The sequence below is a fragment of the Zonotrichia albicollis genome, chromosome 2 (genome assembly GCF_047830755.1).
Source record: "Zonotrichia albicollis isolate bZonAlb1 chromosome 2, bZonAlb1.hap1, whole genome shotgun sequence".
NCBI lineage: Eukaryota > Metazoa > Chordata > Aves > Passeriformes > Passerellidae > Zonotrichia > Zonotrichia albicollis.
This window is the reverse complement of record NC_133820.1, coordinates 95,252,627-95,280,428: the sequence shown is the minus strand read 5'-3', so window position 1 is coordinate 95,280,428 and position 27,802 is coordinate 95,252,627.

The following is a 27,802-nucleotide window of genomic DNA, read 5'->3' as shown; positions in this document are numbered from 1 at the left end:
TGTCAAAACTGACAGAAGACAGGCAGGTGATAAGAGACAACCAACATGACTTTCCCCAAGGGCAAATTGTGTCCCACTTCACTGGTTGTCTTCCATGATGGAGTGACAAGGGAACATCAGCAAACAAGGGAGGAGCTACTGATATAATCTACCTGAAATTCTGTAAGATCTTTGATACTTTCCCACACAATATTCTAAGCTAAAAAAATATGGTCTTGGTGGATGGAAAACAAATTGTCTGGATGAAAGTATCCAAAAAACTGTGGTCAATGGCTTGATGTTCAACTGGAAATCAGTAAAAAACAGTGTCCCTCAAGTGTCCATACTGAGATTTGAACTTTTTAACACCATCAATTACATAGACAGTGGGGCTGAGGGCACACTTAATAATTTTTCAGGTGACACCAAGCTGAGTGGTAAAGTTTATGTACTAGAGGGAAGAGGGAGCTTTGCAGACTTGAGGAGCAGGCTCATGCAAATTTCATAAAGTTTAACAAGACCAATGTGTAAGGTGCTGCCCCTGGGTTGGCACAGCCCCAACACCAAATCAGAATGAGGGATGATTGAGAGCGGCCTGTTAAGAAAGACTTGGAAACAATTGATGAAAATTTAGATATGAGCCAGCAATGTGTGCTTGCAGCACAGAGAGCCACCTGCATCCTGGGCTATACCAAAAGCAATGTGGCCAATAGCTCAAGGGAGGTAGCTGTGCCCCTCTACTCCACTCCTGGAGCTCTGGGATCCCCAGCACAAGAAAGACACAGACCTGCTGCAGGGAGTGAAAAGGAGTGTCTCAAGAATGATCAGAGGGGCTAGAGCACTTCTCCTGTGAAGACAGACTGAGAGCTTAGGCATTGCTCAGCCTGGAGAAAAGCAAGTTTTGGGAACATTTGGCTGTGGAGTTTCTCTACATAAAGGGGCTTGTAAGAAAGGCAGTAAGAGCCCCTTCATCAAGTAGTAGGGCACGGATAAGGGGTAACAGATTTGAACTGTTGAAAGAAGATATATTGGGGTTTTTTTGGGGGACATAAAGAAGACATTGTTTATTAAGTAAAGCAAGGTTGCACAGGCATGGATGCTCCACCCCTGACAGTGTTCAAGGCCAGGTTGGATGGGAATCTGGGCGATGTCGACTAGTGAAAGACATTCCTGACAATAGGTCGCTCCAAACTGCTCTATTATTCTAAGACTTTAAGTACTGAGAGACAAAAAATTTAGGCCACCTAAATCTGGACAAAATTTTCAAGTTAAACAGTGATATCTGCAAATGTCAGAAAAAAAGGGATTGTGAATTTTTAAAACTAAAAAGTACAGGGGTTTTGTAGTCACCCAGACTCAGTTTACACAGATCTGAGTGTTCTGACTTAATTATCTGCCATTTGTCTGCTGAGATCAAGAAACAGTTTGTAATGAGTAAAACAAACTGAAATATAGTGAGTACATTAAAAAAAACAACACTCTTATTCCTATGCTCTTACCTTCTGGAAGGGAGTTACTGGTGACTTCAGTAAATGCCGAAAAGTAACCAACTTCTGTTTATTTATTATTTTTGTCTTCCATATAGCATACTGTGGGCAAAAAGGATCAAACCAATGCTAAAGAAAATGTTAAAATAATTCAGGGTCTTTTGCAGTGTGTGTGGTGACTGAACTCTGATCAAATATGGGAATATTTGTGTCTGATAAGCTCTCAATACATATGGCTAATTGGCTATTTACAGTTGCAGTTCAAGAGAATTTTAACATTTGTAAAAATAATACTTTCTCTAGGAGAGTTTAATTTTCCTCTGTGTGTCATGGACTAGAGTTAAAATCTGAAAGAAATCAGAGGCACAGTTATTTCAGTTCTTTAACTCAACATACACCTTGTATCCTGGATCAAATAAACTACAAACCCTTTTCTCACCTTCTGATGAACACAACATGCATTACTCTTTCTGGGAGCTTAGAATGAACTGGGGACTGAGCCATGGGGTGCAGGATGTGTAAAATCTAAAATCAAACACCATTCAGCAAAGGAAATCAGCGTCATCCCCACCCCTTTTTTTTCTCAAAATTATAATATAGGAATGTTATATGCTTGAAACTTTTTAGAGGCACAAAAGATGTAACTATTTTTTCCTGAAGTCAGAATAGGGAAAGAAATAAATTTCAAAGACATCATACTTCAAGGAGTGCCAGAATTTAGCACTTCCTACCATCACCTTTTACTTTCATTTTCCTTTCCTCCCAGAAGATAATTGTATGCCCTCAAGGTGAGGAAAATAGGTAAAGAAAGTTATCCAGGGTCAATTACTTGCAGCAGGACTCATCTGTCTGAAATCTTATGTCTATATTTGAGTTACCTAACCTTGGCTCCCCTTAGAGCAAATGAAGGGATATTTTCAAGTATATTAGAGAGATATTTAAGACAGATTAGATGAATTACATACAAAATTGCCACTTTCTTCCTACTGACTTAGAAGGGAGTCTAGGTCAAATGTAGACAGAGTTAAGTCAAATGAGTGCTACTCTTGATGTTTCCTTTCTTGCCAGCCCTCCAACAGAGAGCTGCCATAATTCTATAGAAGAGATTTGCAAAACCAGAGAAAGACAGAATGAAAGTGTAAATGATGCCCTTCAGAGGCAGTCACATATCAGGTATTTAAAAAAAAAATACTGCAGCTTGAATTAATTCTATTAAATCAATATTTCATAAAGTAAAAAAAAAATAGGCAATAATAAGATCTCCCTACATAGAAATGAAAAGCATTGAAAGAATCAGCAGCCCTTCTGAGAAGTGGTAGGCTCATTTCTACATTTGCATTAGTATAATTAACAACTGAAACAAACTCTAAGGGCAATGATTGGTTCACACTACATTCAAAATTAGACTTCACTTCTTTCTGGAAGATTTTGTAGACAGTGCTTTGTATCCAATGAGACTAGAGGATTTAATGGTCCTCTCTAGCCTAAGAATCAATGAACCCATTAGCAACTTGGACAGTACATTAGAGTTAAGACATTATCCTGCAATCAGACAATATTACCTTTTCTGTGCTCCAAATTCATGCACTGCCCTCTTACTCCCTGCCTCTAATTTCAGGTTATCTTGATGAACCAGGCTACTTTTCCTGCTGTGTTAATTCACATAACAGCTCAGTACCAGCAGCAGCAATTGCATGTCATGTGCTTCAGCTGGTATTAACCAAAAAGTGAGTGTGAGTGACAGTGAATCTCTAAGTGGCTGGAGAACCTAATACTCCCTGCTACTTCTGTCTCTGTGAATACACCAAACCTCCTTTACTTTTTTTTTTCTTAAAACTGAAAAAAGTTGTTAGGTTTTGTTGTTCACTGCAGTGGAACAAGCAGTTATTTTTTTTTAGGGAAACTGAAATGATTATGCAAGGATTGTTCACAATTGATATCACCCTGACCTCCCAGAGCTCTGCTTGTCATGCCCTTCACATTTTTTCATGCCACTTTTCATGTAAAATTTCTCTTCTGCATGGCAGGTACTTCCTAATTCTGCTTTAGATCCCTTCTGAAGCCTCCTTTCTTAGTGGAATTGTAGAACAGTGTGTCAAAGGCATTAACTGAAATTTTCTCTGTGGTCACAGATTTTGCAGGAGTGCAACTCTGTGCCAGTTGCCCTCTCTGGGAAGTCATGTATGTCATATATTCCAGTAATTAATCATTCTTGTGTCCTTATTCTCTCCTCACAATCCTATTAATTGTAAATAAGGGTGTCTGTGGAGAATTTGCATATGTATGAAGTTTTTCCCTATCACAGTTTAAATGAGGACAAGGAGTATAAACAAGGAGAAGGTCTGAAACTAAAAATCTTAAGGGGAAAATGTAATACTGGGCTATTGAATCTCATTAAAGTCAGGGGACATCCTGTTGCTATGGAGAGTTATTTGAGTCCTGCAAACTCAAATAGTACACATGGTCAGCTGGAGAGCTCCCCAGGCTCCATTGACTTAGCTACTTCATCCATATGAAGATTCCTGCACCATGGACATCTAATTTGAATTCCTTGCTTATTTTCAGTTGTCATTTTCACTGTATTCTTCACACAATAGCCTTGGTTTCAACAGAAGGCTTGGAAAGTGCCTTCATTCAGGCTAATCTTGGTGACAGATATCCCTGGTGGCAGCTGCCCACATTAAGGATGCTGATAGATTCAAGATTTTCACTTTCAGGATAAGTACTCAGACCATTGTTTTTTAATAAATAAAGGAGCTATAACACCAATAGCTCTTCTTTGAAAGAAAACTTCATATTTTTGATGCTGTGATTCTGCTGGTGTGTTTTAGGTGCATGAATGTCTATTCATTAGGGTCTCCAGTTGACAGATAAATGGAAAAACTCTTTTCTGGATCTTCTTACACTTACTTTTGCCATTTGAAGGCACATGCTGTACTTATCTTAAGCACCTAAAGTGTAGAGATAGGTACTAAACCTATTTTGGAGTGTCACATAAAAAGTCTATTTAGCCTGATTTTGCACCAGAAGCTAACTCAGTACGAGGATCCAGGAACTATCCTCATTTATAGTTTGTCCCCATTACTGCTTCATTTTCATACCTCTCTTTTTTCTGACACTATTAAGAGTCTTCCTAAAGTCTGACTCAGTATCATATTATCCGACTCAAGGCATTCCATAACAAATTACTATAACATCAAGTTTCATGATTTTTTACCTGTGTTTTACATGTTTTTGGACACCAGTCGCAGAATCATAGAATGGTTGAGGTTGGAAGGGACCTCTGGACATCTTGTCCAATCTCCCTCCTCAAGTAGAGACACACAGATCCAGTTGATCAGGACCATTTCCAGACAGTTTTTTAATGTTTTGAAGGAAGGAGACCCGCACAGTAAACAAGTGTTTCCTGATGTTCAGAGAGAACCTGCCATGTTTCAGTTTGTGCATGTTGCCTCTGGTCCTGCCATGGCACACCACTGTGAAAAGGCCTGCTCTGTTCCCTTTGCACTTTCCCTTAGGTATTAATTTCCTTCAAGCTTCCCTCTGAGCCTTCTTTTTGCCAGGCGGAGCAGCTCTAACTCTCCCAGTCATTTTGTATAGGGAAGGTGTTCCAGTCTCTTAATCACCTTGGTAGCCCTTTGTTGGCTCTCTCCAGTGTGCAGATGTCTCCCTGGTATGGAGAAGCCCACAAGAGGACACACCAAACAGTAAGTTCTCATTCATTTTATGCTGAAACAACCCTGAAGGAGTAAGACCTCACCCACCACAAATTGTTCTCTGGAAATTTTCAGCTGTTTGTTTCTAGAATTCATTGAAGTGGCATTTGTCAAGCTTTTTTCAACTTTAGTTTTCTTTATCTTAGTTCACTTCTTTGCTGAATAAAAAATCAATGTACGAAAATGTTTGTAAATGGTATGGCAAAAAGCGCATAATTTAATGAAAAAATATTAATAGGTAATTACTTTAGAAATCAAGTCAAATTTTAAGGCAAAATTGTAAACCATGAGAATAGAGCCTGAATGGTTTAATCATAGCCTCAAAAGCTTCTTCTGCAGCTATCACTTTTTCAAAATTCAGTTATTGTTCTTTGGACAGAATTATGTTTGTGTATATGGTCTTCTATTATCTTGTCAGATTCCAATCTAAGCAATTGAATTTGCATATATCAAATTTTCTGTGATGTTCCACATTGTTGCCCATTTCCCTCTCAAAGGCTTTCATAAAAATAAGAAAATTACGAAATCCTGTTATGTTGCTAATGAAGTCAGTCTAACAGCTCTATTTCAATGATGAAGTAATTATCTTTTCTGTTAGGTATAGATACAAACATATAGATTTACCAACACATTTTGTATACTTTACCTGTGAAAAGCATGAACAGGATGGTCATATTTGGTGAACATTTATCTGCTTCCTGATCTATAAGGCAAGTGAATACATGCTGCCCTCCTATTTCCATCTCCATATTTTGCCTACTGATTCATTTCTTCAAGAATTACTCTAACAGTCAACACTAGCCAGACAAAGAAGAGGCAATACCAGTGAAAAAATATTATCTAATATTAATAATTTGATTATAGTTTATTGTAACAATTTAAAGTTAAATCTTATAATTTTGGCACATATTATTTCATGCTCTTCTACTGTCAGCTGTGTTCCTTGTATGTCCTAAATTTCTCACTGGTGATAGAAATTAGTGCAAAAAAAAATATAAATTAGGAGTTCTGAAAATGGGAAACCTCTCTGAGCATAGGAGAACTCACACAATCATCATTAGTAGAAACACGTCGAGTTTGATCCTTTTTCCATGGAAGTAAATTGGGTTATAATCTAAGTGATTTCTTAGGCATGTGTCAAGTACAATTTTTTATTTTCTCAGCACATAGTAAAATGAACTGTATTAAATTGGTTTCCTCACGTGTTAATTAATTTGTTTTTCCTAACCAAATACTTCAAAGGAAATTAACGAAATTAATATCCCCACAGAGTGACAGGTTTCTCACTCATTATTTCAAACAGCTATCTGCCTCCTTCCCTCTGGTCTTGCCTGTATCCCAAAAACATTTCAGTCACTGTGGATAGATTGCCCTGAGTGTAATGCAGTGACTCAATCCCACACAGACAGCTGAGAAACACCCTTGAGACTTTCTCCAGAGGACTTCTAGATGTGAGTGGTCTAACTGCTGGTTATGACTTGTCCCTGGAAATGTCATATTTGAAAGTTCACTGAGTTGGCAAGGACATCCATGCCTGCCTTAGATTTCATCTGAGGCTGGAAGGGTGGTACATTTGCTATTGTGCTGCAAGTTTAAGGAAGACAGGACCCCCTCTCTTGGAAGCATAATGATGAGTCAGACAGAACTTTCAAATTCCTTCTGTACAAGAGAGAAAATGAGCAGAGAAAGAAAAAAAATATTTTTTTCATGCCCAAAGCAGTATGCCAAGAAAGGCTCCTAACTCAAAACAAGGTTTTTCTAGAAAATAGTTTTCCTTACATCTTCACAGTCAAAGGAAGGGAATTGGAAATCGATGATCCATGAAAATATATATTTTTAGAAACATATTAAACTGCAGGAGGACAGAATTCTGTTGAGATCTGAAATGCTGATACAGTGGCTTATTTGCAACAGGATGAAACACATTCCTTTCACGTTCCCATTTTGCCACAGGGATGTATAGGGGTTTTTATACCTAATTTTAAAGATAATTTGAGTTTATTTTTTGTCATGTAAAAAGTTAAGACAGATTGAGATTAGATCAGTCTATCCCTCCATTATTTTATTGATTAAAATTCTGTACTGAAATATTTTTCTTGTGGTGGTTTTTTTTTTTTCCCTTGTGATTACATTTTTCTTACTAATAAAACAATATAAAGGATCATTTCCTGAACAGCTGGAGTACATCTCAGCACATATTTTATCCCAGCCGTCCAAGAAGTGCAAGCAATTCAGATTCTGAAAATGTACATTGATGCCTGTCAAACTCAACATCTCCTAAGGAAAAAATAATGTGTTGACTCTGTTTTTTGATTTTCAGCAGATAACACTCACCAGAAGGGGTGAAGCTCACTGTGAAACATAAAGTTTACCACTGAAGGGAACTTAGAAGACCTTCATCAAAGACAGTGAGGCAATCAGAAAGCTGTTGGTTATTTTATTAAAGCACAGCAACTTGTCATTACATTATATATTCTTAGTATCACCCCATGCGAATTATCTGGAAGTATATGAGCACCAGTGACTATCTTTGCTTCACTCTTTATCCTCCTTCCTTTGCAGTTTTCCATAACACAAGCTCTCCGTTATCCCTCAGGACATCTTTCTCCTCCACCAGAACCAACGATAGCATAAAGGCATTCCAGCTCCTAAAGAGAACGATTCTGATGACTCCAGCCGTACAAGCACTCAGGGCCAGCTCACAGAGGGCAGCTGTTTGCAAGCTCTGCCTGGGTGCAGAGGCAGTGAGTGCCTGAGCTCACAGCGAGCAGGGCCAGAGCGGAGCTGTTTGAAGCTGGCTCTGAGCGATGCTGGGCTCTGTCTCATGTGGCTCCACCACTGATCTCTGAGAGCTCAGATCCCTGCACCACACTTTACTGCTTATAGGCAAGCCCTTGCAAGCCAAGAAAGCGCCCTAATTAACAACTAACGAACAATCACTACTAGAAAGTTGACTAATTCAAATGTCAATCAAGATTTAACTCAGGCAATACGTACTATTTAATAAAAAAATGTATTCTATTTTCCACCATTGCCTGTAACACCCTGTAAACACCTGGCCACATTCTACTTTTTAAAATTAAGTAGTTACAACAGAGGTTTCTTCTTAAATTTATCTTCAGTACTGCAAATCTTCAGATCGTAAAAGTTGTTCTGTTGCTGCATTTCATAGCTCATCTCAATTATAAAATTGCATTAACGGCACCTTGGGTGTGGATGAATTTTTAATTCTCTTTTCTCCCTTTCAGGAAAGTACTGCTACATGTGATATTGCCGTGCTGCAGAGATATTGGTGCTTCTTCCTGTCTACTACAAAAACGTTACATTTGACTCTTTCATGGCTACATTTCAGGTGCTCTTCACAGTCATTTGCGTGGACAAGAAACGTATCAACATTTTCCTTTCCCAGACAGCCCTCTAAATGAGGAGCTCCTTGTTTATAACTAAGCTTATTTTAGATCCTACATGCATGATCTTCTACCCCATTTCTACAGTTCCCAGGGAATCACACATAACTTACTCTATCTCCTCATGTGCATTAACGTACCCCAACCTTGTGTTAGTAGCAGTTTCTGTTAGGATAGTCCTGGGTTTTTTGGCCCATTTAATTAATAACTCTAAATAAATTCAAACTCAAAGTTGATATTTGTGTGACTACACTAACAAGAACCTTTGAGTCTCATACTTTCTCTGCCAAGACAACCCATCCTTCCTCTCAGCATTTCTAATCAATTTACATGTGTTAACAATTTCTGTCTTCTCATGTTGCTGTATGTTCTATTAAAGCCTCTGTTCAAAATTATCACCGTAATAAAACACACTCAGGTATTTGACTCTAATCAGATATGTCTTATAAAGAACAGGTACTTCAAGATCAGCAACAGCTCTTTTCTCAAAAAACATTTCAAAGGTTTTAGAAACATGAGTGGAAACTATTTTTATTTATTTTCTGATCTCTTTGTCTAGGGAAATGAGTGTACTAGCTACCAAGAAAGCAATTACTGAGACTTCTAAGGGAGAGAAAAATTAAAAGAATAAATATAAAACACTAAAATGATCCAAACATATTTCCAATACAAGAGTGTCTCAGCTTTAACTCCCAGAGTCCTGGAATTTCACAGTACCATTCTCCCAGAACGCAACCCTTGTATTGAAGAAGGTTCTCTTGCTGAGTCTCGTTGATGGCATTTATGCATTTATTATTTCTGTTCTGTTTGGAATGGTTATGTAATTATAAACCATAGTTACGTTTTTGAGGTGCCTATCTGAAGGTTGGTTCCCACAATAGACACCAAGCTATTTGATAATAACAAGGAAACCGTGTGAAAGTCCTGGCTGTAAAATGTACAATGGTTTGTCTTTAGTGTAAAAAGGGTGTATTAAGTCTGTTAATAGAGTAGCTGAAAAACAACAAAGCCAAACAAAGCAAAAAGTAAAAAACACTTCATAATAGGGTAGTACAGGAAATGTTAATAAAACCGAAAATGTCCCCCAAATCCTAACAAAGAAAAAGAAAATCCCCAGATATTTTCAGGTGAAGAGACCTTGAGGCATTGCTAAAATCCAGCTCTGCTTGTTGCGATTATTTAAAAATTAACATTTCAGAACCCTGTGACCCAATAATGTTTTTGATGAAAGAACATGCATTAACCAGTAGAATAATCCAGCACAAACATGCTACAAAGAATGTGTAGATGAGCTGTTTTTACAAAGAACTGAGAGAGAAAAAGAATATTGATATTTTCATTTATCTAATTCTTACCAAATGAGAGGTGTGGTCTGTATAAAAATTGCCAGTTTTAATTTATTAAAATACTTATATAATATTAATAACATTAATTAGATGCTTTTTTACTTAAGGTGCACATCCTATATCTTCTACAGTATTTTGAAATTGCCTGACACTGTTTTAGAGAGATGCATCTCCTTAAAAAAGGTTTAACTGACCTCTCTCTCTCTAACCCTGAAGAGCCCTGCAGACTGGGAAGATTTGGTATTTAAAGCTGCATTATCTAGTACATATAAATCTTGTATTATCAGGCATGAATCTGTAGGAATAAAGCAGAAAATTCACATTCAGAGGAGAGAGAAGTAATTTCACTGAAAGGCTGAAACATTTAAAAAGTAATAAATTATTTTAATAACTACCTAATGGTAGACATTACAGAGTGTTCTCTAATTATTAATCCACTATGGACATATTCACTGCTCTGAGAAAGAAAGACATTTTGGTGCGTAACTTCCTCCAGTTTGAAGGTCATAGTTCTTCATTATTTCTGATTTGAGATTTGGCATTGAAGAGGTTGTCTCATGTCTTTTCTGCCACCTTCTACTTGGATATTTCAGAAAATGTATATCTCCCCCTTGTTTCACTGTGCAGTGAGTCAGATGCTGATATCAGATATTAATTTTTCAGGTCTGTCACCCCTCAAAGCTATGGTACATCAATAATTCCCTTTTGCTTTCTTAGCTGTAATTTCCTTTCGTTTCAGGCTGCTCCAAGACTCAGTCTTTTGTCTTTACTTCACATATTATTTCTGCAATGTATATTCAAACTTTTAAAAGTTATGACATTCCTTACAAAAATTCTTTCTTCAAGATTTTTGTTAAGGGTCAATAAATGCATAATGTCCCTTCTAATTCCTGATGCAAAATATAAACAGAATTTATGTCTGAGCTTTGGCTCTATTATGAAAGGCTTCAATAAAGATATCTAAATGCTGTATAGCACTCAAATGGAGAGCAGCATTTTGTATCACTCACATTTTTTTTCAGATTTATTTTGCTAGTCCCCAAGCTTCAACATCCCCTTTTTTATGACAATATTTTCTCTCTCTCTCCCAGAGGAAGCTGCAACCATCACACAAGAAGAAAACAGGGAAATAATAATACAGACAATGTTTTGTGAACCATCTTAAAAGCCATGCGTGGTGGGAGGAGTGTGTCAAATTATTGTTTATTTTCGTTTTTTTGCTGTAAAGCAATTTTTACTGCTTGTCTCATTTTCTTTGTGAGTTGTTCAAGACCATATGTCTCCTTGTACCAGAAATCAGAATGGATTTTACTGCCTGTGCATTATTGTGCACATATATTTCATAGAATCACAGATGCAAAGATTAGTCTGAGTTTGAAGGGACCCAGAAGGATCATTGAGTTCATTTACAATATATCAAAAGATTTTGACTTCAGACATTCCAGAGTGCACCAAGAATCTTTCCCTTCTGCTTAATGATGCAGAAAATTTTCCTCTTTGGACTGAAGAAACTTTCAAGAAGTCAAAAGTTTTGCTGTGAAGGCTCCATCTTTGGATTTAACACAAATCTTTCAATCTCATAATGCAGAAATCTCATCCTGAACAGTCTACCCACTGATCAGCCTGGGAATTCAACTGTCTTTGTGAAGAACTTAGAACAAAGAATTCTGATACTATTACCATTTTATCCTCTCTGTCTAGGAAAACATCACATTAAGACTTTAACTACAGCTCTTCATACTCATTCTCTCTTTTTAACATCAAACACCTCTTTCATATATGGTACACATATGAAAGTTAAAAACCATAAGAAAATATCTTCTGGTCCCCAGGTCTGGCTGATCAATGATAGCTTGAAATTAAAGCATTCAAAGATAGTCTAAAGAGAATGAAGGTAGCAAGTAAAGCTGGCAAATGTAGTTCAAGTGACTTAGGATTACTTTTATAAGAACTTTATTAAATGCAGTACGATATTGCAAAGAGTACTCTCAAAGACAAAGAATATATGAAAGTTATAAGGAAATATTTGCAGTTGATCTACATAGAAAAAATTCACAGTCTGTCTAAACAATGCCAAACAGACAAGAGGATGACAAATGGATGTGTGAGTATCTGACAAACTGAGACAGTCACAGACCATCACCTTGTAACCAGCAATGGCTGTGGTCCTGTGACAGGTGCCAGGACAATTTCTGTGATGGAAATCTACCACAGGGCTGGGATGGAAGGGCTGCCCCTCCTCCTTCACCATCAGCACATGGTGCTTCACGAACTTTCTTCATGCCTGAGTGTCCAAATTGCCCTTCCCTTTGGAAATGCACCTATCATCAAAACAGTTTGGTTAGCTGTTAGGGGGAAACTGTTGTGGAGGAAAAAGGAGGTAAGTGTGCTCATCTTTTACTCAGATTTAGAGGAAACTAGGAAGGTGTTGCTGAAATTGTCTTAGCATGAAGAATTCAGGCTGCTGTGACCTAATTCATAAAGAGAAAAGTCTCCAATAGATTTAGTAGTCCAGCTCAGAAAAGGCTTTTTGGCTATTTTACCTATTTTTTTAAAATTTAATGATCTTTAATCTTATTTTTAATTTATTTTCAAACTTCTGCACTATTCCTCTGCAAAGCTTTACTTTTTCTTATTGAAGTTTAGTTCTGTTACCAACTGTCACTTTCTATCCAAAACATTGTTTCTCCCACATAAAATTGCTGTTCTTCCTCCTATTATTGCAATTTCACCCAATTTTCCCACAGGATCATTCTTTAGTCTGGAGTTTCTCCTCTGCTATATTTCTGTAAATACAGTCATGTGTGTAGTTATTTATTAAAGCTCCAGTAAAAGATACTCGCCCTGCCTTAATTTTCTCCTAGGCTTTTTTGCTCAAACAAGTACCCACTTTTTTCACCCCATCAATCTAAGTAATGCTTAATGAAAAACAGAATCCAAAGTTCCTTAAAATAAATATCTCTAGTAGGAAAATTTAGGAGTTGACTCATTTCACAAGCGTTATCTGGCCTTCAAGATGCAGAAATTTTGTGATCTGTTCTGCTGGGCTTTTGGCAAAAATGCAAACTACTTCCATGTAGATTTTGAGTACACTAAGAAATGCATGAAATCCAGTAGAGAAGGTTCAAATTTGCAAATTCAGCCTGAGGTTTAGAAAATTTCTTGCAAAGGATCTTCATACTTGAGGAGAGGAGCAAGTTTCTTTTCAAGGCTGTTTTGGGCCTGGAGTTTTCAATGAGACAAGAGCAGCGTGTTGGTTGCTCTAAAGTTGTTTATTGCTGGAATATATCAGTCTTGAAGGCTAAGAGTTTAAAAGTTTAAGCTAAAAGCTTTCTGGCATAGAGTCCCAAGCAAGAGCAGCAGCTGCAAGGCTGCTCTCTGGTCGAGAGTCCCAGTTCTGTGCAGGAACAGCGACAGCACCAGCACAAGTTATTCCCAGGAACAGAGTCCAATGTCCCAAGCAGCAACAGTATGGACCACACCCTTTTTACTTCTTTCTGTTATCTTCTTTGTGGAGGGATGGAATGTAAGAAAATAGTGCAGAAGGCAATCTCCCACCTGAGGAGTTGCAGCTGTACTAATCAAAGATTAGGAACAGGCCTGCCCTTACTAGGCCACAGCTGTGTCAAATAAGGAGACAAACACTACAAAAGAGTGGGTTAGCTGCGTGAGGAGAGAGCGGGAGTTTGTTGATTGTGAAGGAGTCAGTGCTGCAAGGAGCTGCTCATAAGAAATTACCAAGAAGGTATAGGAGCTTTGCAATACATTGACAACAATTTTCTTGCAGTTGTTTATGGTCATCGTGGTCATAGCTGAATTAATTGCACCCCATTGCAGGGCATTTTATTCATAAAGCATCCAGTCAGCCAAAACCACAATACTAAAACATTCTTTCTAAACCAATCTGAACTTGATTCTAATGCATGAAGGTAATACAAAAGTAGTGTCAGTTCTTACCTAAAAAACTACACATATAATATTATCTATTTATGTAAATATACTGTTTTCTTATTTAAAATGTATACATATAAGTTGATCTATTTATATGATTAGTTCTATTTATGCATATAGTTCTATCTGTTCTAGAACCACAAGCAAAGTTCTACCACATTTCTCTTATGTCTGGAGCTAAGTTACTGAACTTGAAACTAGGCCTCAGGGCCTTTACTACCTAGTGCAGTTTCTTAAGGCATTTAAAGTGTATTTCTACTTACTTAAAACTATAACTTACACTTCTACTTAAACCTATGCTTCTACTTCATAACTATATGGCTTAATATATCTTAATTTCTCTAATGGCTTTAATTCAACCCCTGCATTCATCTCTCTCTGAGGAACTTAGAAGGGCTTGCATTCCATTTCCCCCCTCCTCTTTGAACCACGTAGATTCCCTTAATAGCTTTGTCAAAGGCATTGGAGAAAACAAGGCACCATGATTAGTACAACTATTATGATGACTAAAATGTATAAACCCATTTTTAAATGCTCTTTCACTGATAATGTTAAATACCATCCATGAAACAAAGTATATAACCAAGTTCTATCATCAACTCTAATCTTTGACACACCCTCCCTGAGCTGCTGTATGATTTTTAAATAGATTCTGAGTTATCAGATAAATTCATGCAACAGATTCCTTCAAAATCCTTCCATCCATGTCCATGTGCTAATAAGAGAAAAATCAATTGCAGCCCAGTTTTGCAAGGTTGCATATCTAACACTGTTGACATCTGTTAGCATATCACTCAATGCGAGAGAGGTAGAATTGAACTCCTTACTCAGCCAACACCCTAGTCAATCTAATTGTTTCAGAGCCACTGCTGAATTAAGTTGTGGCAGAAGAGATGCTGAAAATCCTTTTCCAAAACGCCAAGGTTCAAAATAATCATTGCGGTCTGACTTGTATTGACTGATACATCTTTTACTTTTACGTTTCATTTTTACACTGGGTCCTAGCAGTCTAAATTTCCCAGTGTTACATGGCCCACCTTTGATGTATGCCAGGATAGCAGGGCAAATTTTATCTCCACAAATGAAAAACACTCCCTGTGGTAATTTAAGAGAGATCATTAAATGCAGATTGAACCTAAGAGGTAAGATTACATCAATAGGTCTGTAGCATGACACAAGAAGAAACATTTAACTAAAGCTTTTTTTTTTCCTGTATAATCAAATTTAGCACAAAAGGGATTTTTTAAAGAACCAAGGCCCTCTAATTCTTGAGGTTCAAGAGATGCCTGGGGGAGGTGAGGAATTCACCAATCCCACACATCTACTGGGGACCAAAGATCCCATGTGGGTGATCCTGTGAAGGTATCTTGCATGGCTTTAATTTCTTTTGGATTTGGCCAAGCATCCACTGGCACATCAACTAGACAGGTAGAAAATGGTTTTTCTAGGGTTGGCTTGGACAGACATATGGTATCTAAACCTGATACATTAGCTATAGTCACCCAAATGTTGGCTAACTGGCAAATCTGGCAAATCTGAATTACTAAAAGCAGCAAAAACACAAAAGCATATTTGATTGAGCCCCATATTTCCCTTCAGCTATTATCTAACAAAAATTCTACAACACTACTGATTCCCACACTTAAGAAGGAACCCAAAGTTCAGAGTCTTCTGTGGGTGAAACACAAAATGTCAGGTTCAAGTTGGAATCACTGAGGAAGTCATATCTGTACATCTGCCTCTTTGGTTGTGGAGTGCTCAGCCTTTTCTTGCATTCAATAGTATTTCACCTTTCTCTGCTGGAATCCACCTGAATCCTGTACCTGTTGAGATACAAGCAAACCCACACCCCTGCAAGGACTTTTAATTTCTGCCTGTGTGATGTTGGAAAAACACCTGGAAATGGGCTGTAGCAATTAGGAATTATTCAAATAATATATGCAGTCACTAACACATGTGAAATTAGATAATGACCAAGAATTAAAACACTGTATGTCATCAGAGTCTGCAACAACTGGTAAACTTTAAACCAGTAGAATGCCCAATAATCATATCTGGATAATGATTCTCCAAGCTTACTTTTATAAATACATTTCACTGTCACATTAACAAGGTCAAATTGTCAAGTCAAACTGACTTGAATACTTTTTGATGTAGAAAACATCTGGGTTTGTTGGCATCAAGCATCGCGTCCAGCCAGAGCTAGGGCCTGGGCACAGCTCAAGCTCTACTTGGTGGGGCTTACCTAGAATATTTTAAAAACAAGTATTTTCATAATAGCAGTTATAAGATGTTGGCAGAAAACAAAAAGAAGGATCCTGAAAGCAACACGTGTTTTTTAGGTGATCACATAAGATGGAAAAAGCAGATGAAAGCCAGCTAAAAATACAATAACAATACCCTAAAAATAATGCTTATCAGAAAAATCAGTAAACTCACATTATACAACCAATATATCAGCAGTAACTGTTTAAGAAAGTGAAGACAACATTTTATAAACTATCATATATTAAAAATCAAAGCAAAAACTTTAAGCAGTTTGATTCTAATAATTACTCTTCTTTGATGTTACCTCAAGAAAACAAAACCAAAAAAAAGAGACGGTAATGAAGAAAAGAACATTTGATGAAATCAATAATATAATGAACTGCATCATCTTCTACTCACAAACAGGTGTGTCACTGTATCATCTCAGCTGTTTTGACCAGAGTGGTCTTATCTCTAAAAAATTAACTACATATCTTTAACAAAACTTGAGATACCACTTAGAATGAATTGACTCTAATAACAAAGAATACTAAACTTAATTTTAACAGAATATCAAAGTGATAAAATATAACTTAAGAGTACTTAAACCTAAGCACAATGAAATTTAACGTTACTTAATCTTATCAACACTTAACCTAAAGGTTATCATCTATAAAGGTTTTAACTTATTTTGGTATTGTTAACACAAAAGGCATAAAAAAATCTAGACAACCCACGCTTATAAATAAACCACCTATTTTGCTACAAGAAATATTAATGGAGTTTGATCTATAGATAACAATCTTTCTTTGGCTCTGATTATAATCTAACCCATCTCAGGCTCTGGTGCTGTAGCTCAGTGATGGATCCACCAGAACAGCAACATTGAGAGCTCTTTTGCTCTGACGCCCCACTCAGAGAGACACGCAGGTCTCAGCCTGCTGCACTCTACAAGAGCCCTGTAAGATTCAGGTGGTTAGAAATCTTGGAGAAGTAATGGCTCTTTACACTCAAAGAGAGGAAAGGGAAGGGGCAAGTTTCTTACCTTCCATCGCCAAACCACTCTTTATAATCAAGGAGAAAAAAGGCTCCCCTATCTTCTCCAAGTCCTCTTCACAAGGTTTTCCCTCACCAGCCAACCCATCCTTTTTATCACTATTACGTTGATTACGCACAGCTGTGACCCATTAAGTGCAAGGCTGTTCCTCTTCTTTGGTAATTAGTACACCTGTAACTTATCAGGGGCCAGGTCGCATGTTGAGGTAATTAGAGCTCATTCAGTGTTGTTTGAGTTTCTTCTTTTAAACAATTTCATAGCCAGTTTCCATGAATGAGGGGCAACCGTGGAAAAAGTTATTTCTAGTTAGGAAAGCTTTTCTTAATTATATCTTACCCTTTATCCAAAGAAAAAGAAACTTAAGTATGTAGTAGGGTTATTTCTTTTGCAGACTAAACACTGGAATATTTTAAAAAGGCTTGGTTCTCTTTTCTTTGAAGAAATAGATCTTAAGAGGAAAGAGGATAAGCCAGAGTAGAGCTGGAAATCAAAATGTCACTGGGAAAGAGAAAATACAGTGAGAACTGAGAAACAAGAATTGTGAAGTTTGTTTTCCTGTGTTTTGTCTAACCTTTAAAAGTCTTAGTTACAAAAGATGAGTAAACAAAAGTGTTGTAGTGTGTTGTTAAGTTTTTTGTATTATTCCCCCATTTTATGTATTGCTCTCCCCTGTTTAACGTAAAATGGTTCTGCCCTCCCCAGTTTTCCCGCCGTAGCCCTACTGACAGTTAGGTTGCTATGGTTACACTAACCCTGCCCTTGGTTAGTGTCAATTACTCAAGTTACATAATTTCTCCTCCCCCTTTTCCCCTTATAAGTAAACTTTTCCTCCTCCCTGGGCCCAGTCAATCACCCCCCACTCCTCCCAGTTTTCCAGAGCCTTCTTCTCATTGGGGGTTGTGGTTGACTGAGGTCCTGGGGCCCCTCCTTTACTTTGTATTTATTGGTTTCTCTATTATGTCTGTTATGGTAAGTTCATCCCCTCACCCTTCCCGATTGGTTCCCTGTAAATCCCACCCATATACACCCCTCCTTCCTTTATAATCTTGTTTCACCCTCCATTCGTGGCTGCTTTTCCGGTTGGTCTTGCTGTGTTGATTCGCCTGAGACAGCAATAAATGGACATTAACCCTCAGTGAAGTGTCCTGCTCCTTTCCTCGTCTCACCAGCAGCGAGAGCCAGTCCGCAGCCAGCACAGCCCGAGGCCCTCAGACGCCGAGGGGTGCTGGCAAGGAATTGCAGCTAGGCGTTGGCCCCTGCGCATAGCTAGCCGGACACTGACCTTCGGGCCACGTATGCCTCGCCGCACAAAAGCAAAAATCCACTCATTTTGCCTTATTTGTTCACCTATCCTATTAATACTGCTGTATGCATTGTTGCACCTATTAATGGTGCCATTCTTATTGTAAAGCCCCTCCTGTTGCATAGCCTTCAGGGAAAATGTCAAATGCTCTTATTTATAAGAGTAATCAGGGAACTTACCAAGTTTAATTGGGGTGAGGAAGAAAAAATTTAATAGTGGGATTTATAAATTTATTGATATTCCTCCATTCTTCCAAAATTCTACAGCCCTTCCAGGAATAGTGGGAAGTAGCCGGCAATATCAGATAGTTATCAAATCACAATATTGGTGAGGTTTTAAATTTCAGGAGATGTCTGTTGGGGAACTGATCCCAGGCACTGTCACAAACATAGTGATCTGACTGCTTGTGCAGGTACAGAACTGTGCCTTACCCTTAGCTATCAGGGCTCCTAAACTCACCTGGCTCCCAGCCCTGTAATGCATCCCTCATGTGTGAAACCCTCTGCTAGGAGGGTGTGTAGGACTTGCATCTTCACAGCTTTTCTCCAAGCCTGGAACGCCTCTGCCATGAGAAAACTTCCTGGTGCCATTAGTTCAGCATCTGTGCTGCAGGCCACTAGTAGCTCCTCTGTACAGAGCTCAGCTTGCCCATGGATGGTTAGCTAGGAAATGTTAACATGGGGAAGAATGGGCAGTGTTTGTATGGAGTGCTCTTATGTTGGTGAAGAGCAATCAGACATTAGTGTTTTTACAGATTGAGAATAAGGCCTCTCTTCACTGCAAAATGATTTAGAATGTGTTTGCCTCTGTGAATTGAATCAAGGAAATTGCTGAAATATAGAAAATCCTGCCTTTCCCCAGACATTTTTCACCCATATCAGTCATTGGCTTAGGTTCATAAAAGGAGTCTCAAAGAGCCCCAAAGGAAAAGCAAAGGCATCCCCTCACTCAGGGGCTGGAAAACGAAGGAGAGAAATAATACAGACATCATGGTTGGAATGTCTAATGCTAAATGTCACCCATGAATTTTGGCCCTCATCATGTATATTTTACTGGTAAAACCAATAATTTTAATCTGGCAGTTTACCTGTATGCTCAGAGGTTGAGGTTATTGGCATGAGCAGCTATGTGAGCTTGGTCCCTGGTGTGACAGAGCCTGGCAAGGAGACTGCAAGCCACAGACCAGCCACAGACAGCCACAGCTCCCAAGCTAGAGCAGCATTCCCCCTCCACCACGGACCCTGCTGTGCAGCTGGAGCAGGGCTCTGCTCCCTGAGCCACCCCAGCCACAGCTACACGAGTGCTGCTTCAGACACAAGGTGGGGGAACATATGTCAGTCTGCAAAAGGCTATTAGACAGTCTCAGCAGGACGTGGAACACAAAGCGAGCAGTCTGAAGTCCTGCGACACATCAAGGCTAGATCTCAAACAGCAAATAACAGATTTTCTTTATTTTTCAATGTTTCTATACATGTTTCTCCAAACATTCATGCATTGCCCTGACATTATCTATCAAAAGCAAGCACTCACTGAAGATGAGCATTTTATTTATACTCTAAGCACCCTTTACTTTGCATGAGTACATTTAATGAGTCATCAGAAAATCCACAGCATTCTAGGACTGCTTTTTACATAAGCTAAGAGGCCACATTATTTTATCACTAATCCCTACTCCATCTGTTGACACACTCAAACTGAGGAATGCATCAGAAATGAGGAAACAAACATTCTTCCCTCTTGTTCTTTTCTAAGAACCTGATAGTGCCAACTTGACCCATCAGGAAATCATTTGGGGGCTTCTAATTCTGTGAGCCAGCCCCCAGAGTCTGTGGGGATGGGTTTACTGGTGGAGCAAATCACCAGTCAGCATTATGGCAGAATTGCACCATAAACAACTTGTACAAGTGTCCTTTGGGGGGACATATGATTGCTGAATACCATACTAATGGTGCTAGTTTGGAACTGATGGTAAATTATGCTTTTTCAGGGCTGAATCTATCAAGATTAGGCTCTCTAAATGACTGCTTCTACAAAGTCTTTTACTACTTGATAAGTATTTTTCATAGGATTTTCTTTTTGGATGGTGAACAATTTCTTCTGTGTCTACTCCTGGGCTGTGCAACCACTACGGTGGCTCTGGCTGTAACTGAGGTGACCTTTCCAGTTTTCAGCAGAATGTTCCCTCTTTTCTGGAATGCAATGATACTTAGAGAGCACTTTATGCTCATCATAGGTCTCTAGGTGCTCTTTCACAGAATCATGCTCTGGGAAGCATTGTCTTTCTGTTAGAGCCACTGTGTTTGCCAGTTTTAGTATCACTTGTGCCCACTAAGTACAACCCAAATAGTTCTCACAACCAGAAACACCCTCAGTGGAGCAGTTTATCCTGACTTGGTTTACTCACAGGGAGTCAGAGAAAGTACAAGGCCATGCCATTGCTCTGTTTTATGCTTAGAGCAGTAGATTTCATATCATGGTTAAAAAATCCCAGCAGTCTGGGATCTGTGCTGAAGGCCCTCCACAATAGGCAATGGAGGCTGAATTGCAGCACATCCATTAGATCATCATAAGCCAGCACTTCCAGACAAAATCCAAACAAAAGCAACCTAGCCACTCCTTCCTGTCCCCAAATTAGCTTTTGCATTGTCCTGGCACAAATGTTTATGTGGGTACTTGGTAAATCAAAATGAGGAGCTGCCCTGACTGATTTGCTCTAGGAAGCTTGCTTTCCAGCCAGATTGGCACTCTGGTCCAGTTCAATAAGCAGTTATAAAAACGGACATGCTGACTTAAATTATTCATCAAACAGCAAATTAAAAAACCCCCAAAAGAGTCTGGTGTCAGTAGATTAAAATTCACCAAGTAAAAATTCATATACCCTAGCTTGCCATATCTAGGACCTGTAGATGGGAAATATTGAAGACCATGAAAATATAAAGCATGATGTGCGCTTATCTGCAACTGCAGTCAGTGTTGTGATCAGGGACCTGCTCCTACAAGGGAAGATGGGAACTGATGGCAGTGACAGCTCAGAATGGGCTTGCTACTGCCTGACATGCTAATTATCTCCCACAGACAGTTTCCTTTGAGAAGAAAAATTAGTCACTAACCAGGAACCACGGGTGATGACAGCCCTGTCCATTGGTTTTTGTTGTGATTTAAACCCATCCAGGAACTCAGTCCCACCCATCCACTGCCCCATTCCCCCCTTGTGGAATGGGAAGAGAATCAGAAGGGTAAAAGTCAGAAAATTCGTGCGTAAAGATATAAATTAAGATATTTTAATAAGTAATGTAAAAACTGCATGCACAAGCAAAGCAAGCTAAGGAACTCATTCACTGCTTCCAGTGGGCAGGCAGGTGTCCAGTGATGTCCAGGAAAGCCATGCCACCATCACATCTAAGCATGACTTGGGAAGACAAATGCCACTGCTCTGAACACCTGCCCCCTGCCTCCTATTTCCCCCTCTTTATAGCTGAACATGATGCCAAATGGTTATAGGATATCCCTCTAGTCAGCTGGGTCTGACTCCTTGTGCACCCCAGCCTCCTTGCTGTAGGGGGATGGGATGAGTGGCAGAAAAGGCCTTGGCTCTGTGTGAGCACTGCTCAGCAGTAACTAAACCATCCCTTGGTTATCAATGCTGGTTTTAGTCCAAACTGAATACAAAGCCCAATAATAACAACTACTGTGAGGAATATTAACTCCACACAGCCAAAACCAGTGCACTCTGTAAGGCTCCCAAGCGACTCTCTGTGGAGGTAGAGCCTTGTCTGGGGAGTAATGTGCTGCACCTTTCTGTCCAGTGGGCCATTCAGAAGGTCAATCATGGAGCCTTTTAGTGTTCCCAATAACCACTGCCAGCACCCTTGGGTTGTGGCTAAAGAGAGACATTGCCCTTCAGGGATGTGTGCAGGTAGAGTCCTGGGAGCATCGGGACGGTAGGTTCAGCCCTCATCTCCTTGATGCTCAGAAATCAAAATTTTGGACTCATCTATTCTGGAGTCAAACACAATTGGTTCCTGTTAAATCTTTGGTAATAGTTGTTTTATACCTTTGTTTCCTGGGATAACCATTTAATGAAGAGAATACAGTTTAGATGAGAATGCCTGCTGCCAGAACTGAGTGGACATATCAACTGTACTCTTCCGCAGTTACTTAATTTCCCTTTCTGTTCCCTGTTGATTAAATGTCAGCTCCTTTCTTTGTTCTCTTCCCAAGGAAGTTAGCTCTCTCCTCCAGCTGCAGCCAATCTCCTTAGCAGCACAAAGCAATGCTGCCCAGTAGTTTCAGAAACCTTTCCAGCACACTACAGCTTCCCCTGCTCCCCCGTCCCCAGCGCTGCATGTGGCAGCTCACAGAAAAGACCAGGCATTTCCCTTTTATGATATACCATGGATATGTGTCACCACAGGACCCAGATGGCTAAACAGATGAGAAAAGTGCAGCAGTGACTGCCCAGAAAATTTTGGTATAATGCTGCTTGAAGAGCAGGGACCAAATTAAGCATTAAACATGAAAGTGCATGTAAAAGCCTGTAGCCTCTTAAGAGTATAAAACTGCCATTTTGATGAAAATTTCCCTTTAATGGAAATTTCTCTTTTTATAGTGCACCTCTCCACTTGTGGCTTAAGTTTAGTGACATTTCCTAAAGCTAATTTTAGCAAACAATAATCAGTGAGAAATTTCACTTAATTTTCCTTCTGTGCTGTGTGGAGCAGTTGGGCCAAGGTCCAAAGAGCACTTAGCAGCTTCCAGAGGCATGTGAGTGAAACTCACACAACCTGAGTGATCCCAAATATTCCACTTACCTCACCAGAAACCTGTCTGAGATACCAAAGCATTGCCTGTGCAATTGAAACATTTCATTTGCACTCTACCCAGAGGAATTCTGGGGTTATTTTACATGAGCTAAGTAAGTACACAATGGCATTCGCAGGTGGGCCTCTGGTTCTGGGACTAAGTTTTCATATTTTTTTAGAATTATTCATCACTCAAAGCACAATCTCTTGTCTCATGTTATGTCTTGAGAAGAGGATATATGCTTCTCACATCATAGTATACTGTGAAGAGCCCTGCTTCAGGATTTGGGAGGCCTGGCTTCTTAACTGTAACCACAATTTCCACCTAGGAATGTTTCTCATGCCAAGATATTTAGAGAAAGAAACATCATCTAGCTCCCACTGGAGTCTGGTTATTTTGTAAAATCCTATGTTTGGAAGGAGAAGAGCTGAGGTACGAGGAAGAGCCTAAATAACAGATCAGACACTCAGCTAAGAATATAAACAGCTTACCTAGGTTTTACTTTAAGTCCCACATCTCAGCTGTCACCACCCATTTCACAAATCAATTAATTCCATTTTCTCTGCAATCCAATCCCTGTCTGTGAAAACAGAAAAATCTCCAACCAACAAACCCTTATAGAGAACTTGAAACAAGAAGTTTTAATAACTGGTCGTGACACTTTAGAATTGGGACACTTTAGAAATACTGACGAAGAGTTTCAGTAGGCATAGCACCTGCAGAAGAATGATCACATCTCCTGCTGGTAAAATCTCCATGGATTTTCTCAGGAGACCAACACAGCTGGCATTCTACTCCAATCATTTTATGCAAAATGGTGTCAGAAGGGAAATGAAAAATAGCTTATTTAATTGAAACAATAGGGGTGGAGACGATTTTTTCCTAATTAGGCAAGGTGTTATTTGCTAAAGATTTAATATTGATATGTTCTATAGGCTTTAAATACAGAAATAGGTGATATGGCAGATTATCAAATCATTCCTCTTGGTTTTCTCATGCACATCATTTATACATTAATATATTTTAAATTTCTAGTATAATCAGAATAAAGGGAGTTTTTGTTACACTTCTGCGGTGTTTCACACAGCATATGCAAGGGCTCACAAGGGAATGGGTGAGTGTTATGCAAACCAGGACCAGGGAAGGCAGCATACTGCGGCATATGGCACATTCAACAGTGATACTCAAAAAGATTACAAGGTCCTACTCACTGCTTCAGTTGTGAGTTGCATCAGAAACTTGATTCCTTGCAATAATAAACACAGCAAATCATCAGAGAAAGAGCTGTATGTTGTTGTTTTTATTAGCTCTATTTGTACACTGCTCACTGATCTTTATTGCAAGATCAGAAAAATAACTAGTTGATGGAAGAGCAAGAATGATTTGACCTGCATTCAGGGAAAATCTTAGCGATAGGAGGTGAATGCAATATGCATATTTTGGGAAAATGTTATATTGTAGTAGGGATCCACTCACATAAATAGTTCCTCATAGAAATTATGCTGCAGAAATCAAGAAAAACCAGTGTTTAAATACCCTTTATACTGTACTTTTTAGGTATTAGTCAGTAATGTGTCCTTCACTAACCATTGCAGCCATTCTTACATACTGGAAGGAAATTATTTTGTAGTATTGTGAAAGGTTAAAATGAAAACCAAAGAGACTTGCATGGCACATTCCAGTTACAATGAATTTCATAGAAAGAGGCATGCATTATGGCAGGAAAACATATAGGAATTAGTAGGATTTAAAGGGAGCAAGAGGAGTAAAGAGACAAGTTAAGTCTCTGCAAAGAAGTGTACACCATACAGAGTCAAAGGACCATATTGAGTTCAAAGACAATTAACTTCCATATTGTCCTATGGAAAATTTAGGAGACTGAACTCAGAGAAGGTGAATGTCTTTCCATGAATATTTGAAAGGTGAATGTCCTAGGGATAAATCCTTTCTTACCTGCTTTCTTTCCACCTACCATTTTCTCTGCCTCCAGTCAGACACACAGGTATTAACTGACAGGCAAAGAGGAAATGTTATGGCCTTTCTGTCACAGACATCTTTTGTGAAAAATCCTTTCTTTAGGATTTTTCCCTCTTCTGGAAGCTGAGGCCCCAGAGAAAGAATGTAAACAATGGTTATCTACTGCTGTGGAATGCAACAGGTGCACCTGTGATTGGCCCATGTTCCATGTTTAAAATTAAGGGCTAATCGAAGACAAGCTCTCTCTGAGAGAATCAGAGAGAGCTCCTTTGTTGACATTCATTCCTATTCTATTCTTAGCTGAGCAGCTTCTGAACTTTTCTCTCTATTCCTATTAGTGTAGTCTTAATGTAATATATATAATAAAATAATAAATCCAGGCTTCTGATCATGGAGTCAAGATTCTCATCTATCTCTTCACCCCTGAGGAACCCTTGCAAGCCCGACAACACCTTTCTTCTCTACAACATCCATTTCTACAGCTTGGTGTCTTACACATATTTCAAGTAGTACAATAAAGCATGGAGAATACCTTTCCCTTTCCCAAGTCACCACTGAGGCTGGCCGTGGTGATTTTCAGAACTGGACCAGGTTTCTGTAGGCAGAGTTTAGGTCTTCACTGTCTGGCAGTTATTTTATCACAAAGCAGGACTGCCTGTTCTGCCAGTGGCAGCATCTCAAGAAACCTTTCCAGGAATGACATTATCTGCAGCACAGAAATGAAAACCTGCTGAGGCTCAAGGCACAGAGCCGGTTAATAGCATGCAATATTGAAGAAGTGATAATGAGAAATTGTAGGTTAGGGACTGATTATTTTCTAGTACTGCTAATTAGGGATCTTAGTAAACAAATGTCATCAAGCCTCTTGCTAAACACATTTCCTTTAAAAATATTTTTTAAATAAAAGAGAAAATATAAGATTGGGTAGCTCATTTTATCCAAATATGAAGCTGCAAATAATGAGGCTGTACAAGTTTGTTTTATATTTAATTATAACATGTTTTTAATGAAAATAAATATTCTAATCTCCTATGATGTTATGGAATTACCATTTTAAGTATTGAAAGTTGGTGAGAAACACATCACAGTGGAACACAGCAGTGCATTGTAAAATCTCAAACCTATAAGTGGTCAAGTCTTGTTTGCTTCAAATTTATGTAAATAACTCAATCTTTCTGAAAAACAAATATCAAAGGCCAGTGCTTTCCATATATAACATTTTTGGGTTTAAATTGTCTATTTATTAATTTTAACAAAGAAAGTGTCTTCCATATATTATAAAGTATTATATTTGTGTTGTGGTGTCTATTAATATTTATTAATTTTTTAGACAAAATTTCTTTTTTTTTTTTTTTTGCATGGACTAATATTTTCTATGTATACAAAATTCAATGCAGTAAACCAGAGTATATTATAAGTAAATTATGTATTCATATATAATAAGCAGTCTCTGTCTTTTCTGAATAAAACTCAAAAGGCACATTCACTGCATAGCTGATATTAATCTTGTGATTTCCCATAAGATTTTAGTACAAGTATGTCTTAGCTCAGTTAATAATTCACGTTCCCTTGGGTTTCTAGGATGAGTTGCTTCATAATTGAAAAAATGCAGATGAGCTTAACAACAAACAGCAACTACAGGTGCTGTCATTTTCATAATTCTTTAGGAAAGACACTATCACATTAAACAAAGAACAAGGGCTTCAGTTTTATCCAAGTAGCTAATCTCCATAATCCATCCATTCAGTTTATCTCCCTCTCTATAAATTAAAACAGAAAATAACTGGGCATAAGCCTTTGAGCACTACAGGCTAGATGAAAAAAGTGTCAGTTTAAAGACGTTATTCACAAATCCTGTTTTCTCAAGTTTTTAATTTAATGTCATGCAGAAAGAAGTGGAGGAAAGTGACAGAAATTGAATACATTTTCAAGTATGAAATGTTTAGAGATTAGTTAAGTTAGTGACTTGTTAAAAGGTAGGTGTTGTCCCTCCTGAAGTGTGCAGCGAAGGACAGAGTTACCCACACTTAAATAGCCAGGAATTCCAGTTTAATACAACACTGTTTATTGATGCTGTCATTAACAAGGTACTCAAACAAATTTCAGAGAGGTAGTTGGATGAATTTATACACCATAGTAATGATAATAAAAGTAATAGTAATAAAGATTCTAAGTAAAAAGCATACCCAGAGAAAGAATGAAAACTGCAAGCCACCAGCTGGTTACTTGCTTTATGATGTAACCCAAAGGTTTTCCCTGACATTACTTTGCCTCTCCCTATTCCTTTTCTGAAGAGCTGTTGGGCCACAGAGCACCGCAGGCAGATACTTCATATCAGATTGTGGAGCTGCTAAGCAAATCTGTAATTACCAGCATTTTTCTGATTTCACAGAGGAAGAGTGATAGGTCTTACAAAGTGATATAAATCCTATGGAAGGTAGTATTTATAGACCCACATAATTTTAAGCCAGGATTCTGGCTTGTTTCAATAGTTGAGACCCTTATCAATTTTTCAGTCCTATTCTCTCT